Genomic DNA, 15,199 nt, shown 5'->3' on the forward strand with positions numbered 1-15,199 from the left:
CTTGAGAGCACAGCCACTCCTACACACTCCTGCTCCCTCAATCTCTACACCCCCTACTCCTCTAAAGCTCTAGGACCTTATCCAATGAGACTTACAGGGGTCTATTCCTGTTCTATGCTGAGAGGGAGGATTTGCAAGTGGTTCCTGTTCTATCCAGTTCATCCCAGGCTCTTCCATGGGACTGAGTCCTATGTTCTCAGTCCAATGGCCAGTCTCTGATGTTCATTCCCATTTGGTCCCATGCTATTCAGGGATGCTGGATACCCCTCATTTCATCTCCAGGTCTGATATCCAAACTGCCCATGCCCTGTGAGACAAATATGCATGGACTAAAGAAAAGGACTGCCTTTCCTTCTAGCTTCTAGTTTATTACAGCTAATGGGGGAATGCCTGCAGAAGACCAGATAAAGTCAAGTCAGAGTATCTATTCCCCAGCTCCCTTCCAATGGGATTGCCATAGGGTGACTGCATTTTTTGGCTGAAGGACACAGTTCCTCTCTGTCCACAAAAACCTCTATCTCTTCAAGTTCCACCAACCTCTCATAGTTCTTTTCTCCACTTCCCAACTCCTGTCTTGGGTCATGCCATGTAACGAAGCTAGAATAATATAGTAGCTTTTGGCAATTCAGCTCAAAGTGGTAGGGGAATCAAAGACTCTTTGACCACAATTCATTGGAAATATAAAAAGAGGAGGTTCATGTTGGTAATGTCAAAGGGCTGCTTGTCTTATAGTTCTACCCAAAGCACCTGAAGAGCTCACTTCCTGCTCCACAACCAATCACCATCGCCACTTCATTCTTGTCCAGAGGAGAATCAGTAGAACTGAATGACGAGCCAGTGACTGAGAAGACAGGGTAGGATCCTGGAGCTAAGGAGATTAGTCAAGGAGCAGCAGAGGTATTAAAGATGAGAATGGTTTTCCCAATATACTTCAAGTGGAATGAACATCAGAGACTGCCTATTGGACTGAGTACATAGGACCCAGAACCATGGAGGAGCCTGTGATGAATCGGATAGAAGAGGAACCACTTGAAAATCTTCCCTCTCAGCAGAGACCAGGAATAGACTCAAGAATGAGACTTGAACCTAGAGTAAAGCACTCTTATGAATATTTTTCTAAACTCTGTGTTATGCTTGACCTGCAAGGAGTGGAGGCTGTTTAGTTACGTGCTCCATTCCTCCCTTCCATTGTGAAGGGCCTAGTGCTCAGTTAAATGGTGTTGAATCCAGGGTTAGTGGACTCATTTCCTGGAGCTGTGGCCACTAACCTTCCAGAAAAGTAACCCAACCCTGATTTTTTTTAGACCATTAAAAAATAGAGAACTTTAAAAATTAGTCCCTTTGCATTTTGCTTCATTTCAATTGAATTCCACTAGAGTCATTTCAATGATGACACAAGAGGCCCACAGTGTGACCGGAACATGGTTTTGTTTCTCTCTGGAAAGACCACTTTCCCAGGTGGAATAAAATAGAAAGTTAACAGCCAGGCACAGTGACTCACGCCGGTAATCCCAGCACTTCGGGAGGCCAAGGCAGGTGAATCACCTGAGGTCAGGAGTTCAAGACCAGCCTGACCAACACAGTGAAACCCCATCTCTACTAAAAACACAAAAATTAGTCAGGCATGGTGACACATGCCTGTAATCCCAGCTACTTGGGAGGCTGAGGCAAGAGAATCACTTAAACTCAGGAGGTGGAGGTTACGGTGAGCCGAGATCGTGGCATTTCACTCAAGCCTGGGCAACAAGAGAGAAACTCCATCTCAAAAAAAAAAAAAAATGCAAAGTTAACAAACCAACAAGCCAGTTGCAGGAGTGACTTTCTTGAAAGCTAGGAGGGCATATATTCATTTTTCTATTGCTGCTGCAACAAATTGCCACCAATTCAGTGGCTTAACACAACACAAATTTATTGTCTCACAAGTTTGTCATTCAGAAAAGTCACTGTTCTGTAGGATGGGCTTGGCTGGTTTCTTTCCTCCCAATCTCAAGGTCAAAATTAAGGTGCTGTCTGGCCTTGGTGCTTCTGTGGAGGCTCTGGGAGAGAACACACCTCCAGGCCCATGCAGGTTGTTGGAAGAGTTGGGCTCCTTTTGGCAGTAGCACTAAGGTTCCACTTCCTTGCTGGCTGTAAGTCAGAAGTTGACTAGCTCCAAGAGCCTTGATTCTGGATGCTGTCTTCATATTTAAAGCCAACAACAATGAGCAAAATGCTTCTTATGCTTCAAACCCCTCTGTCTTCTGACACATCCATCCTCTGTCCCCAGCTAGGGAAAGTCCATTTCTTTTAAAGGTTCATGGGATTAGTTTAGGCCCACCTGAATAATAAAAAATAATCTCCCTGTTTTAAGATTTATAACCTTAATTACATCAGCAAAGTCCCCTTTATCATGTAATGTAACATATTTAGCTTCCAGGGATCAGGGCATGGGCCGTATTTGGTGGTCATGCTGCCCACTGCAAAAGACATTGAAGCCAGATCATAGCCAAATGCAGAGAGGAAATAGCTTACACCAACTGATGCCACTTTTGCATATAATTTTTTTTAATTATCTTGTTTAATTCAGTATACTTAGAAAATGCTATGAAAATAAATTTGTTTCAATATAGCTTTTCCAATTACATATGTAAATATATGATATACTGATATACATATAGAATACAGTATATATAGTCAAAACCTTGGCGCTGCATATTTAGCTCATTCAATTTGTAAAAAATCTACCACATAGGGTAATTAGCAAAGCCAGCACTCCTTCTCAAGATAATCAATCAGCTAAATCAATCTGCCAGAAAAAAAAAGACTCTGACTTATCCAAAAAAAAAATTCTAAAATCCACTGGAAAAGGCATGAATCATATAACTTTAAAATACCATAATGCAAATTACTAGAAGTTGTTATAATTAAGGTGATATTGATCTAATATTACTTATACATTATAATTATATTAAAATAATCCTTTTTAATTTTTATAAGTTATAAAATTAAGAATATATCTATTTGCTGCTTTCTATTAATTAACTTGTAATGGCATAACATTTAATATGTGGTTAGAGTTTCCAGTTCTTTACTAGAAGAGGCCTAGAATAATGGGAAGGTACTCACTGTTAGGCTGGTGAGCATGTGTGTACTACATGCAGATGTTTGGCTTTTGGGAATGTTGTGGAGGGAATTACTCTGGTGCAATGATACCCTCCAAGTACGCCCTCAAGCAAGCTATCTCAAAGATCACAGAACAGAAAGGCTTGCCAACCAAATCTAAATACTTGAATCACATGAATTATTTCATCAATTTAAAATACAGCAAGAGGCAAGGGAAAGAGATGGGTTAATACATTCAAAGGGTATAAGAAGATTAAACCAGAGTCAGCTTCTCCATGAAGCACCGCAGACACAGCACTTTGGCACTATCCATTTTTAGGAACTCACAAAACTGTTTTAATTTTTTTTAAGTCAGAAAGAAAGGAATGAATATAATCCACCCTGGATTATACTAGTCTTCATATCAATTCAGTAGTAAACATTTTTAATATTTCTTCATGGAGAAACAGCCCCAGAAAGGCTAAAGTGCCTAGAACCCAGACAAGACATCCTACAGACAAAGATTGGAAGACCACACTACTCAAAGTTTGGGGATCCCACAGTGTTCACATATTGTCTTTTCCTGCTTCAGTCTCCCCCATGGGTGGTGACGCTATGAAGCCCAGTGCTGAGGTTTGAACAGGGGGTTTAGGCCAGGTGTAGTGGCTTATATCCGTAATACTAGCACTTTGTGAGGAATCCAGCAAAAATATGAGGCCAGCCTTGGCAACATGGTGAAACCCCATCTCTATTTAAAAAAAAAAAAAAAAACATCAGAAGAGTGAGTGAACAGAGAGTACCTGGAGCCAACACAAACACCAGGCCATCTGAGAGACTCAGGGCTAATTGTGCCTGGCCACAGCTAATGCTTGGGAATTAGCCAGCTCAGCAGCTTTAGGCGTTAACTGAATTTCTTAGGCAGAGCACATGTGGGGCCAAAATAAGGCCATACTGGGAGTCACTAGTGAATGGACAATTTAAGGGTGACACAGTTGTCAGCCCAGAAGTCCCAGAAGTGACAGCATCATATTTTATGACTTGGTCTTTCCATGTCTTTGTATCTGTAAGTTAACCTCTTGTTTGTTCCATCATGCATTCAATTTCTTTTTTTTAACTAGAGGTGGGGTCTTGCTATTTTGCCCAGGCTAGTCTTGAACTCCTGGCCTCAAACAATCCATATCTTACAGGTTACCTACTATTTACTATATTTAACATGCTTATGGATTCTGCCTGTGTCTCACAAGCTATTTTTTTTGGTCATTATCAATTTTAAACATGTTCTGTGAATGTTGCCTGTATGCCTGTATCTCATAAGCTACTAGCTTATTAGAAACATTAAATAAGGATAATGTATGATATTAAGAAATTTCACCAGTTACTTCATTAGATGTAATCAAACCTGTTTTATGTAAACAAAAACAAAGATATACCATAAAAAACTATACTTCATTAATTTTTCCTCATGCTTTTATGTTTTTATATCAAAAAGTAGAAAATATTAAACATTTTATACGGTGAAATTAGGTGAACATTGTAATTTATATATCTATGTATATATATATATTTTTTTTAAAAGGAATCACACACAGAAAATATTTATCCATAGGCTTTGTCCAAGGTAACTTGAAAGCTTGATAATCCCTAAAAATAATCAGTTACATGTTATAAATTAATCATCACTAACTTATTCTCTACCTGAGCTGTTCACACGTGCTTTTCTTTTTAGCTAGAGACTTATTCTTGGGACAAGCATTGGGAAAAAAACACTTTCATGAAATATGTCTTGTGGGAGGGTGGAAAGGGGGAAGCCATTTTTAGCATTATTTCTTATCAATGCTTTTTGCTTTATCTTTGCCAAACTCTCAAGAGCTATGGATTTCTTGATAATGGTGGGAGATGAAAGAGTAGAAGGTCATTAAATGAAAGTTGGGCCCATGACTACAGTTAGTATTTCTGAGTTCAGAACACACAAGAGCCAAAATATCCCCATTTCTAATGCCATATATCATCTTTAAGAGAAATATATTCAAGACAGTAAAGATTTTGAGAATCATTGATTTAATTAATTAGAAGACCCTTCTTTCAAGTCAGTATTTTGGATTGTCTGTGCCCTGGGAGATCTTCCAGCCCAGAGCAATGAGCCACAGTAAGAACTGGAAAGGTGAAGTGTTTACCTGTTCTTAGGTGAAGAGGTGGGCTACAGAAAGGGGCAAGTGGGAAAAGACAACTCTGCAGTGCCAAAAAAGAATACCCCAGGGATCTGAGCACCCTGGTTTGAAAGCAATGGCCTATACTACACAGTTCAACTGATAACTGTCTATTGCCAACATCATCACAAGGTGGTTTAATCTTATGAGATTTTAAGAATCTTAAATTCAAGGTCCACTTCTTATATTCACTCATCACCCCACTGTGCTCCACATGTAACAGAGGGCTCCATAATACCTCTTTGTTGTTTACCGAATTATTCATGCATTTGTCAAGGACCTACAATGAATCAGGTACTGGGATGACAATTAATCCAAGGAGAATTTATCATCACTGACTCTGTGACAAGCAGTATACTAGACACTGGAGATAATAAACAAAACTGTTTCTTTGAAAAGTTAACTGATTAATACCTGCTATTATTTATAAACCCAATTCCTGGGTCCCCTTTATTATAAAGTCTTCTTGATTCTATTCTCACTACCACCTTTATGCTTTATATATTAATTGAGAAGAGGCCAAAGTAAAGCCATTCACAGAGCTTGCAGATGACACACAAAAAGGAGATGGGCCGGATTTGGCCCATGGCCATGGTTTGCTGACCCCTAATTTAACAGAAAGAGGAAGAAAAAACAGGGTAAAGTGTTCTACAGCAGCAATGCTCTGTATGTGCTGATATACCATAACTAGTTTTACAGCATCGTCCAAAGAGATGGAGAAGAACAGCAAGTGTGCTTTTGGTTTATTCAGGAAGAAACCATGGACAGGGACATCAGTTTTTGAGCCATCTGTGCAAGTCAGAGGGTATACAGGAAAATGGAACAATGTAGATAAACAAGGTAATGAGTCATTTGACTGTCAGGACTCTTTTATACCTCCAACACAACCAGGCTCATTTCTCTTCATGGGTTGGCTGAAGAATGACTACCATCAAAGCCACTGTCACAAAATTAACCACTGAAAGTAGTTTTATCTAAAATTCTTTTTCTCTGACATGAAAGAATGTCAGAAGAGAAAGCTAACTACATTAGCTCCAATACAACTATAAAGAATGCTGGGATATGTAGTCTTCCAGTGTGCTGAGAAGAAGAAATCATGTGGTAAACACATAGAATTGTCTTTGACACACCATATCTTCCTATTTCTTGCATACTTTTTTCTTGATGGTATCATCTTTCAGTAGCTTCTTGAGAGGGTTAGATAAGAGGCAAAATTTGGGGACTTACATGTCTTAAAATGTCTTTATTCTAGCTTCACATTAACTAATAGCATGTCTGGGTATAAAATTCTTGGCTAGAAATTTTTATTTCCTTCAGAATGTTGTAGTAATTGCCCTAATATCTAGCTTCCAGTTTTGCTGTTGAGAAGTATCTCATCATCTGGATTCTTTGGAATAGGATCTACTTTTCGATTTTGAATTTTTTGCTGCTGTTCTTCCTCTCTCCCTTCTCACTGGAAGTTTGTAGAATTTTCTTCTTGGTGTCCTAGTAATTTGATATTTCACATAGGTTGTCTCTATATGGATCTATTTTCATTCTTTTTTCTGGATACTGGTGAACTTTTCAATCTGATAACTCATGCCTTTTCATTTTGGAGACTTTTCTTGAAATCGTTCAGTGTATCATATTCTCTCATTTTTTGTGTGTTAATGAACTTTTTGAATGCCTTTTATTCTTTGTGACTACTTTTATGATTATTTTTCTCACCTATATTTTATATATTTACCATTTTATTCTACTTTCTGAAGAGGTTTCCTTGATGTTATTTTCTAACCCTTTCTTGGACTTTTTACCATCGAGTTTTTAATTTTTAATTCCCAAGAGCTCTTTTATTTTCTCAGAACATTTCTTTTTATGCAAGCCTGTTCTTTATCCATGGGTGGATTTAAAAAAAAAGATTTAAAATAAATATTTAAAAAATAGGTTTATTTAAGGATATTATTTCTTTGGTTTGTTTCACATGCAGTTAGTTTCCTACAGAAATCTTGTTTTTCTTTTTAGAATATTTCTTCAGACTTCTGCTAATTGTTGGTTGTGAAACACTAAAAATCTAACTGGAATTTTTAACCAGAGGAGGGGAGCCTGTTGACTGCAAAGATCTGGTCATGTCTTCCAGAGTAGATCTAATGTTTTGCCTGACCACAAAGCTTCTAAAACAGAATGGGGGGAGATGACTCAAGGTACAAGCACGGTCTCCACTTTCCACAGACACACCTTGGTTTAATTCTCATCTTTTCAGTGTGGCACCCTGCCTTCAGTCATGCCTGCTAGACTCCTCCTGGTCCACAAGCCTTTTTTCCTGTCCAGATAATAAGCTTAGTTTCATTCCTGGGTGGGAAAGGAGAGGTTTCCCTGCAAATATAGAGTAAAAAGAGGAACTAGGGATGTAACACGTCTTAACCAGCTCTCAACTCTTCCTTCTTATTGGAAAGCCTCACTTCTGGAAATTGCTGAACCTAATACCCTCCTCTCAATTCCAGAGTCTTAAGGGTTTTGTCACATAAACCAGGTTGGTTCTTCCCTTTCCCCACTGTTAGTTGAGAATTGAGCATTTTTGTGTCTACCAAGTCAGTTACTTCTTATCCATTCATTTTCCAGTTTCAGAAATTGTGTTCCTTTGGGCTCTAGTTCATCTCATCTGCTGATCAACTCAGATCTGGGTAAGAGGGGGCCTGGCTCTGAGCTGCTCCTATCATATGGAGGCAACGATCTCTTGAAGCAAGGGGTATGTCCACCTAGAGTCTGGACCATCCCTTTTGGTATCACATTCTGTTTATAAAAGATTCCCAAATTCCCTTCCCAAGGAGTCTTCAGAACATAAGAGCCTGCAAGGATTTCTTCCTGGGTCAGTCTAGCAGATTGCATTGCCCATATGTACACACTAAGCCTGAGGGATGGCCAAGAAATGACTCCTTGCAAGGAGTGGGAATAAGCTGCAGTGTGCTGAGGCTTATGCATGTGTACCACCACCTCCTCCCAAAGTAAATCACAGCTTTGACAACAGTAAAACAAAATTTCAAGTTGTATCCTCTGCATTTATTTGGTATCAACCAGTATGCATATATACATATGTATTAGTCCATTTTCACACTGCTGATAAAGACATATCCAAGACTGGGCAATTTACAAAAGAGGTTTAATTGGACTTAGAGTTTCACGTGGCTAGGGAGGCCTCATCATTATGGTGGAAGGCAAGGGGGAGCAAGTCACATCTTACATGAAAAAAGAGCTTGTACAGAGAAACATCCACTTTTTAAAACCAACAGATCTTGTGAGACCCATTCAATATCATGAGAACAACATGGGAAAGACCCACACCCATGATTCAATCTTCTCCCACCAGGTCCCTCCCACAACACATGGGAATTATGGGAGCTACAAGATGAGATGGGTGAGGACACAAGATGAGGGTGAGGACACAGAGCCAAACCATATCAACATATATTCCAGTGTTGTGAAGGTACATTTGTCAAAGCAGGAGGACATACTATAACAGTTTATGGCCAGGCATGGTGACTCACACCTGCAATCCTGGCACTTTGGAAGATGAAGCAGGAGGATTGCTTAAGCCCCAAAATTTGAGGCCACCCTGGATAAGAAAGTGAGATCTTACCTCTATAAAAAATTTTTTTAAAAACTAGGTGAGCCTGGTGACACATGCATGTATTCCCAGCTGCTTAGGCTGAGGTGTCAGGATCACTTGGGAAGTTGCTACTAATCCTTTAACATATTAGTGTAAAGGTGTGAATAATCTAACCGGTTCCATGGTGCTCAAGTACAGTCTCCCAATCATTATGGCACATTGTCCATGCTCCTACCCCTGCCCCAGAAACACATGTACCTGCACTACTCATTTTCTACAATGACAATGTAAGACATTGCCATTCTCCATTAACTATTTGTACAATTATAGTATGCAGTTTTATACCCTCATTAAGAAAGCACTTCCAGGCCAGGCACAGTAGCTCACATTTGTAATCGCAGCACTTTGGGAGGTTAAGGTGGGAGGATTACTTGACCCCAGGAGCTCGAGACCAGCCTGGGCAACATGGCAAATGGCAAAACCAGTCACTAACCAAAAGAAAAATTGCCAAATTAGCCACACATGGTGATGCATACAGGTGGTCCCAGCTACATGGGAAGCTGAGGTGGGTGGATCACCTGATCCCAGGGAGGAAGGTCAAGGCTGCAGTGAGCCACGATAGCGCCACTGCACTCCAGACTTGCAGCCTCGATGATAGAGCAAGACCCTGTCTCAAAAAAAAAAAAAAAAAAAAAAAAAAAAAGAAAAAGAAGAAAGAGAAAGAAAAGTGTCAGCTAGCCAAGAAAGCTGCAGGCTCAATGCAAGATTCTGATGCCAGCAAGAAGACTGGGGGTGTTTGTCATGAATGCAGGTTGCCTTCTGCCATCAGTGACCTTTACCCAGGTTTCTTGGCTACTTCAGAAGTCTCTATTGAAGACTTGCTCCCTCACTGAGTCCACATGTTTCAACTTCCCCTCATTCCCCTTTAAAACAAAAGTAACAATCCCAACTCCCTGCCATTAAAGTAAAGAAGATGTATTACTTTGAGCCAAATAGGAATCATTTACTGCAGGCATTTCCAGCATCAACTAAAGCTAAATCTAGATATGAGTTGGCCAACCAGGCCTCTTAAATCAAGGTTGAGTTTTTGGCAGGATTTTGAGTCTTCAATAAAGACATTCCAGTTAAAAGGAAAAAAAAAAAAAACAAAAGTTTGCAGGATGGGGAAAAACAGACCTTGAACTCTCAAGCAAAAAATTCCAGTTAAAAAAAAAAAAAAAAAAAAAAAAAAGATTTTACAAGTTTTATCCTATGGTTCCTGCAAAACCAGGAACTGTCAATCAAGATGTCTTCATCCATTGTCTTTTCTGGCCACACATTGCAGTGGTTTCTCCAACTGCTAATTTTTTCTGCTTTTGAGAGCTGAGAACATGTTTCCCATGCTTTTTCCATATTATAAAAAATAGATAGTTTGATTCAACCTGAAAGAATTTAAAATATTGCATTAGTATTGAGAAATCTGACTAGTTCCAAAGGGGGAAAAATGAAATGAACAAAAGCCAGATTTTAGGGGTTTCAAATTAAGAAAAATACTTCAGAGACCAGAATTTGGGTTTTAGGAACGGACTTCTTCCACAACAAGAGGAAACATAAACTTAGCTTTCAAGAAGGCTCTGAATGCCCTCTATGCAGCAGCTCTCTCTAGCTTTAAATTGCTCACTGCTATACTTGGCTTTGAGCCTCAGGTTTTGTTGGAAGTCCATGGCAGAGTTGGAAAGAGAACCTTGGATTTCTCACTTTGAAACCCTGATCATCTGTTCCTCCTGCCTCTGCCTCTGCAAGGAGGAAGCATGACTCAAGCAACACTTTACCATCAACAGAAGAGAGCACTGACAAAGAACAGCTCCAATAAGTCCTTGGGGACTTGAGCAGTGCCTTTCTATTCTTAAAAAATATATATCCTCTTGAGACATTTAACGTGGAGCCACAGCACATGAACAAAGAAAATGGTCTTCAGGTTGAAAAATGGTCAAGCGAAGCAATTTGTAGGAGAGGAAGAGACCCAACCAGGACCATTAGCACAAATGATTCTTGGTCTGTCATTCATGAAGGAAGCTATGGAGGCTTCCTTATTATTTGTCTGGGCTTAATTATCAGTCTCCTAAATGCTCTTGGAGTGAAACCCTGCTCATTTTTGATTCTTAGTATGAATACGGAAAATGAAAGAGAGTTTGTAGATTATTTTCAGGAGTTTTCAATAGAAGGTGTCAAAAAAGTTTACAAAGGCATAATTGGCTTGTAGCTGTCCATGTTCTGATAAGGAGCTCAACTTGGTCCTTTAAAATGTTTCTTCCTGTGGAGAAAGCAGGCTCAGCAAGTGCAGGATTGGTCACCCCAGGGGAGAGAAAGGGGGCTACATGAGTCTATGGAGAAGGGATGAAAATTATCTTGGAAAAAATTCAGCCAGAGCCCAGAGTCTTCTCCTGACTTTGCAGAAGACAAGACGGTCTTTAATAGATCCTCCTCATGATACTTTTGCCTTGGAAATCATTATGTTTCTATCCCCCTCAGGTGAATTCTTGCCTTTTTTTTTTTTTTTTTTTTTTGAGACAGAGTCTTGCTCTGTCACCCAGGCTGGAGTGCAGTGGCACAATCTCAGCTCTCTGCAACCTCTGCCTCCCAGGTCCAAGCAATTTTCCTGTCTCCACATCCTGAGTAGCTTTACAGGCACGCACCACCACACCCAGCTAATTTTTGTATTTTTAGTACAGATGGGGTTTCACCATGTTGGCCAGGCTGGTCTCAAACTCCTGACCTCAGGTGATGCACCTGCCTCAGCCTCCCAAAGTGCTGGGATTACAGGCATGAGCCATCACACCTGGCCCAAATTCTTGCCTACTTTTCAATATCCAGAGTGGAGATAGAAATTTGTACCTGAAGTTACCACAGTCTTGGTAGGTCTTCAGAATAAAACCAATGTAGCTAAGGGAGTAAGAAAGCTGCAGTGGTATATTTGAAATGTGGATTTTTATCAGATTGGTACAGAGTTTAACTGGGTATTATATAATTAGGAAATGTTTTTATTTTTCTCCCACCAATGCCTGGGACAGATTGCATCACTTTCAATTCCATTTTAGCCGCTAATAAGAAGTCCCATCTTCAGAAATTTAAAAATCTAATCCACACCACTCTAAATCAAAACTTTAATGCCACATCCAATTAAAACTTCTTTCTCCTCTCTGCTCAGTCTTGATTTCAGGTCTGAGAATTAGCATCTGGGAAGCAGTCATTGTCTTTTCCTATCACCCCACTCTACCCAGTGCCTACTTCTGGGTTCTCTAGGTACAAGAGTAATGATAGAAAAAAAAAACAAAAGAATTTTTACTTCATTGGTGCTGTTTGCAGTGTTCTCTTGGCTCCTGAAGAACCTCTATTGTGTAAATACTGGCTTTATTTTGTGAGAGACAAATATAAGTATGCTGAAGACCACTAAGGAGACCTTCTGTGGCATCATCTCTTAACCCAAACAATGCTCCCTCTGATGAAGTATGGTGACCTCAGCCCCCTCAGGTCCTGCCCCATCAATTTAACTCTGGAGATCCCCCTACACCATCCAGTAGTCTTTCAAGACAACTTGATCCTAGAACCTTTTACACATCTGCCTGATGCTTTGAGGGGTATACATTCTTGCCCCTCAAAACAATGCAAGGGAAGCTTACCCAGCTACTACCCCTGTTCTTCTTGCACTACTACTGTGCACTGCCCCAGCCAACGTCCCACATTTAGACTTCTTCAGGGGACATCTGTGAAGATTTCTCGTGAAATTGGCAAGCTAATGAGTTTCTGAATCCCAAAAGACATTCAGCTAGGTAATGTCATGTGACATGTTTTTCCCTTCAAGCAGACAACCCAGATTCCATGAGAAGTTATCATGGTTTTATTGCATCCTCTTCATTTGGCTAATGAAGGAGAGCAAAAAGAAGTAACAACCTTTCCTCTTCTCTTGTCTCCTCCCTGAGGGAGAGACCCACAACTGGCTTTACTCTTACAAATTCCCTTTAGAACAATTCACCCAATGAATTTCAATCTTCCAATTTATGAAATGGACTTGGATGATGGGTGCAGGTATTCCAAAAACAAGTCTGGCTCCTGCTGGAAAGTCCTGAATGTCAAGTTATTTTTCACCCATTGCCCTTGATACTGAGCCAAGTTCATTCTGCTCATCATCCAGAAGGTCAATCACTGAGACAACAAGTTTTGCAGTACAGAAAATATTGATTCACAGGACAACCCAGCATGGAGATGAGAGAACAGCTCTCAAATCCACCTCTCCAAAGATAGGACTTAAGGAAATGTATGGGGTAAAGAAGTGGTAGAAGTGATCTAAGACACAGGGAAAGGTGATCGGCAGTGGGAAAAATGAGGTAGTCTATGATCTGCCAAACAGTCAGGGTTCATGGTTCTTCATAAGACAAATGTTCAGAAAATGGTGGTGTTAGCATGATATGAGGGAGTTGTTTTTGGCTCTGTGACATCAAAAGGTCATCATTTGGGCATTTGCACAGGCCTGGTGGTCTCAACTGGTTCAAGCTAAACAAGAGCTGATCCTAAGTTCCTGAGAAACAACTTAAGCATGGTGACATACATCAGAGGTATTATCCGATTTAATTACTTACGAGAAGCAAGTAACTAAAAAGATGAGACCTTGGTTTCACCATCTTTAGCTGAAGTTGCAGTGAAAAGAGAAAAACATCTTTCCATAGGCTGTTACAAAGATTCTTCCTCTTTATGAATGAGGACAGAAAAATCAGAAGATGAGGTGATAGAGATGTCTGCTTCAGTGGTGATCTCCCTATCTCTACTGGACTTCTCTTTGACTAATGCCAAGAGCTCCTTAGTGTAAGGCCGATTGCCTTGCCGGGAGTCAAACAGACACATTCATCGCTCTCCACACCTGATAACTGCGTCATCACCGGAGCTCATTATCTGGCTTCCCCACATAGCTTCCCTGCACCTGCCTCTGCATACTATGCCCAAGCCCACTCTCAGCACTAAATTATGCATCCAACCTCCAGCTGTTAAAAAACCTGGCAGAAAAATTTTTTAAAGAAGCCCCACCATAGCCTACCCAGCCCCAGCAGGCCCAGGTACCCAAGGTTCTGCCTGCCTACCAATGGCAGCTAGTTTCATGTACTTCCTACTTTAACTCCATGTACTTCCTGCTCCTCAACAGCCAATAAAAATGCCTTCTCTTTGTTTCCCCAGTAGTCAATCAAAGCCCACTTACCCAAGGTCCCGCCCACCTACCAATGGCAGCTAGTTTCATGTACTTCCTACTTTAACTCCATGTACTTCCTGCTCCTCAACAGCCAATATAAATGCCTTCTCTTTGTTTCCCCAATACCCAATCAATTGCCTGCCCTCCCCATAAATCGCCACACCCTGCACAGCCGGGCACACTTCTCTGGCCCCTCCCTTGGACCACTGAAGCTCCCCCAGGAGCTGAATAAATTAGTTTCTCACTTTGTTATACTTGTCTCAGTTTCCTCATTTTACCTCAGCAATAAATCTTACACTTAGCTCTGGCCCTCCACCTGGAGTGATATGTCCCTAACCTTGTGTGCCCTGATCCGTCTGCAGGACATTAGGCATCCATTCCCCAAAGAAACACCAACCAATTTCAAGGGACTTTTACACCACCTGGATGGGTCTTCAAGCCTTTACTTCCATAGGACACTAAAGCATGACATTATGAAAACTGGCTACATAAATATTAGAAATTGAAAATCCATAATCATCCCACATTCTTTAGTCACTCAAGTTTCCAGTTCACCTGAGGGGAAAAAAAAAAAGAAAATCCATAATTAGCAGCATACATTTGTTCATGAAACATAAAATGTTTCTTTTAGCCCCAAAAAACGTCATCGGAAGCAGTCAACCTAAAGCATACCAAAAGATGAGAGATGTTAAACTTTATAAATGGCTTCCACTCTCAGTTACCCACATGCAATTTATTGAGAGGAAAATGTTCATCTTCTTACAGTTCAGTTTGTGCCTGGCTCACCTACCCCTTGTGTTGGTGTGACATCAAGGAATAAAATCTAACTCAACATCATGCCTCAAAAGGAAGTAAATGGTTGATCTGCCCAAGGAAAGGATACATAAAGCATCCTAAAGCCAAATACTTGTCATTTCCAGGAATTTTCAATAGAGAAAAAATTGCTTCACAGGGCAGCCCAGCACAGAGATGGTAGCAAAGCTCTCAAGGAATCCTGTGACATTAAATTATCTGTGAGTAACATAGTAAATCTGATAGAAAAAACCAAAGCAGTCATATGCTTGAATTCTTATACACATCAAACCTATTGAAAGTTGAAGGAATGGTGAT

At 40.3% G+C, this 15,199-nt stretch overlaps 1 long non-coding RNA gene across 1 annotated transcript in view; it reads right to left on the reverse strand.

Annotated features, from left to right (window-relative positions):
* Positions 1-1,892: 1,892 nt before the first annotated feature.
* The window catches only part of LOC128928851 (uncharacterized), a 36,783-nt gene continuing 23,476 nt past the window's right edge, over positions 1,893-15,199 (reverse strand). Inside the window, exon 2 of the long non-coding RNA XR_008474533.2 lies at positions 1,893-14,644. This is a non-coding gene — a long non-coding RNA (uncharacterized LOC128928851). The remainder of the gene's footprint in view (positions 14,645-15,199) is intronic.

This window comes from Callithrix jacchus, chromosome 8 (genome assembly GCF_049354715.1).
Source record: "Callithrix jacchus isolate 240 chromosome 8, calJac240_pri, whole genome shotgun sequence".
Taxonomy (NCBI): domain Eukaryota; kingdom Metazoa; phylum Chordata; class Mammalia; order Primates; family Cebidae; genus Callithrix; species Callithrix jacchus.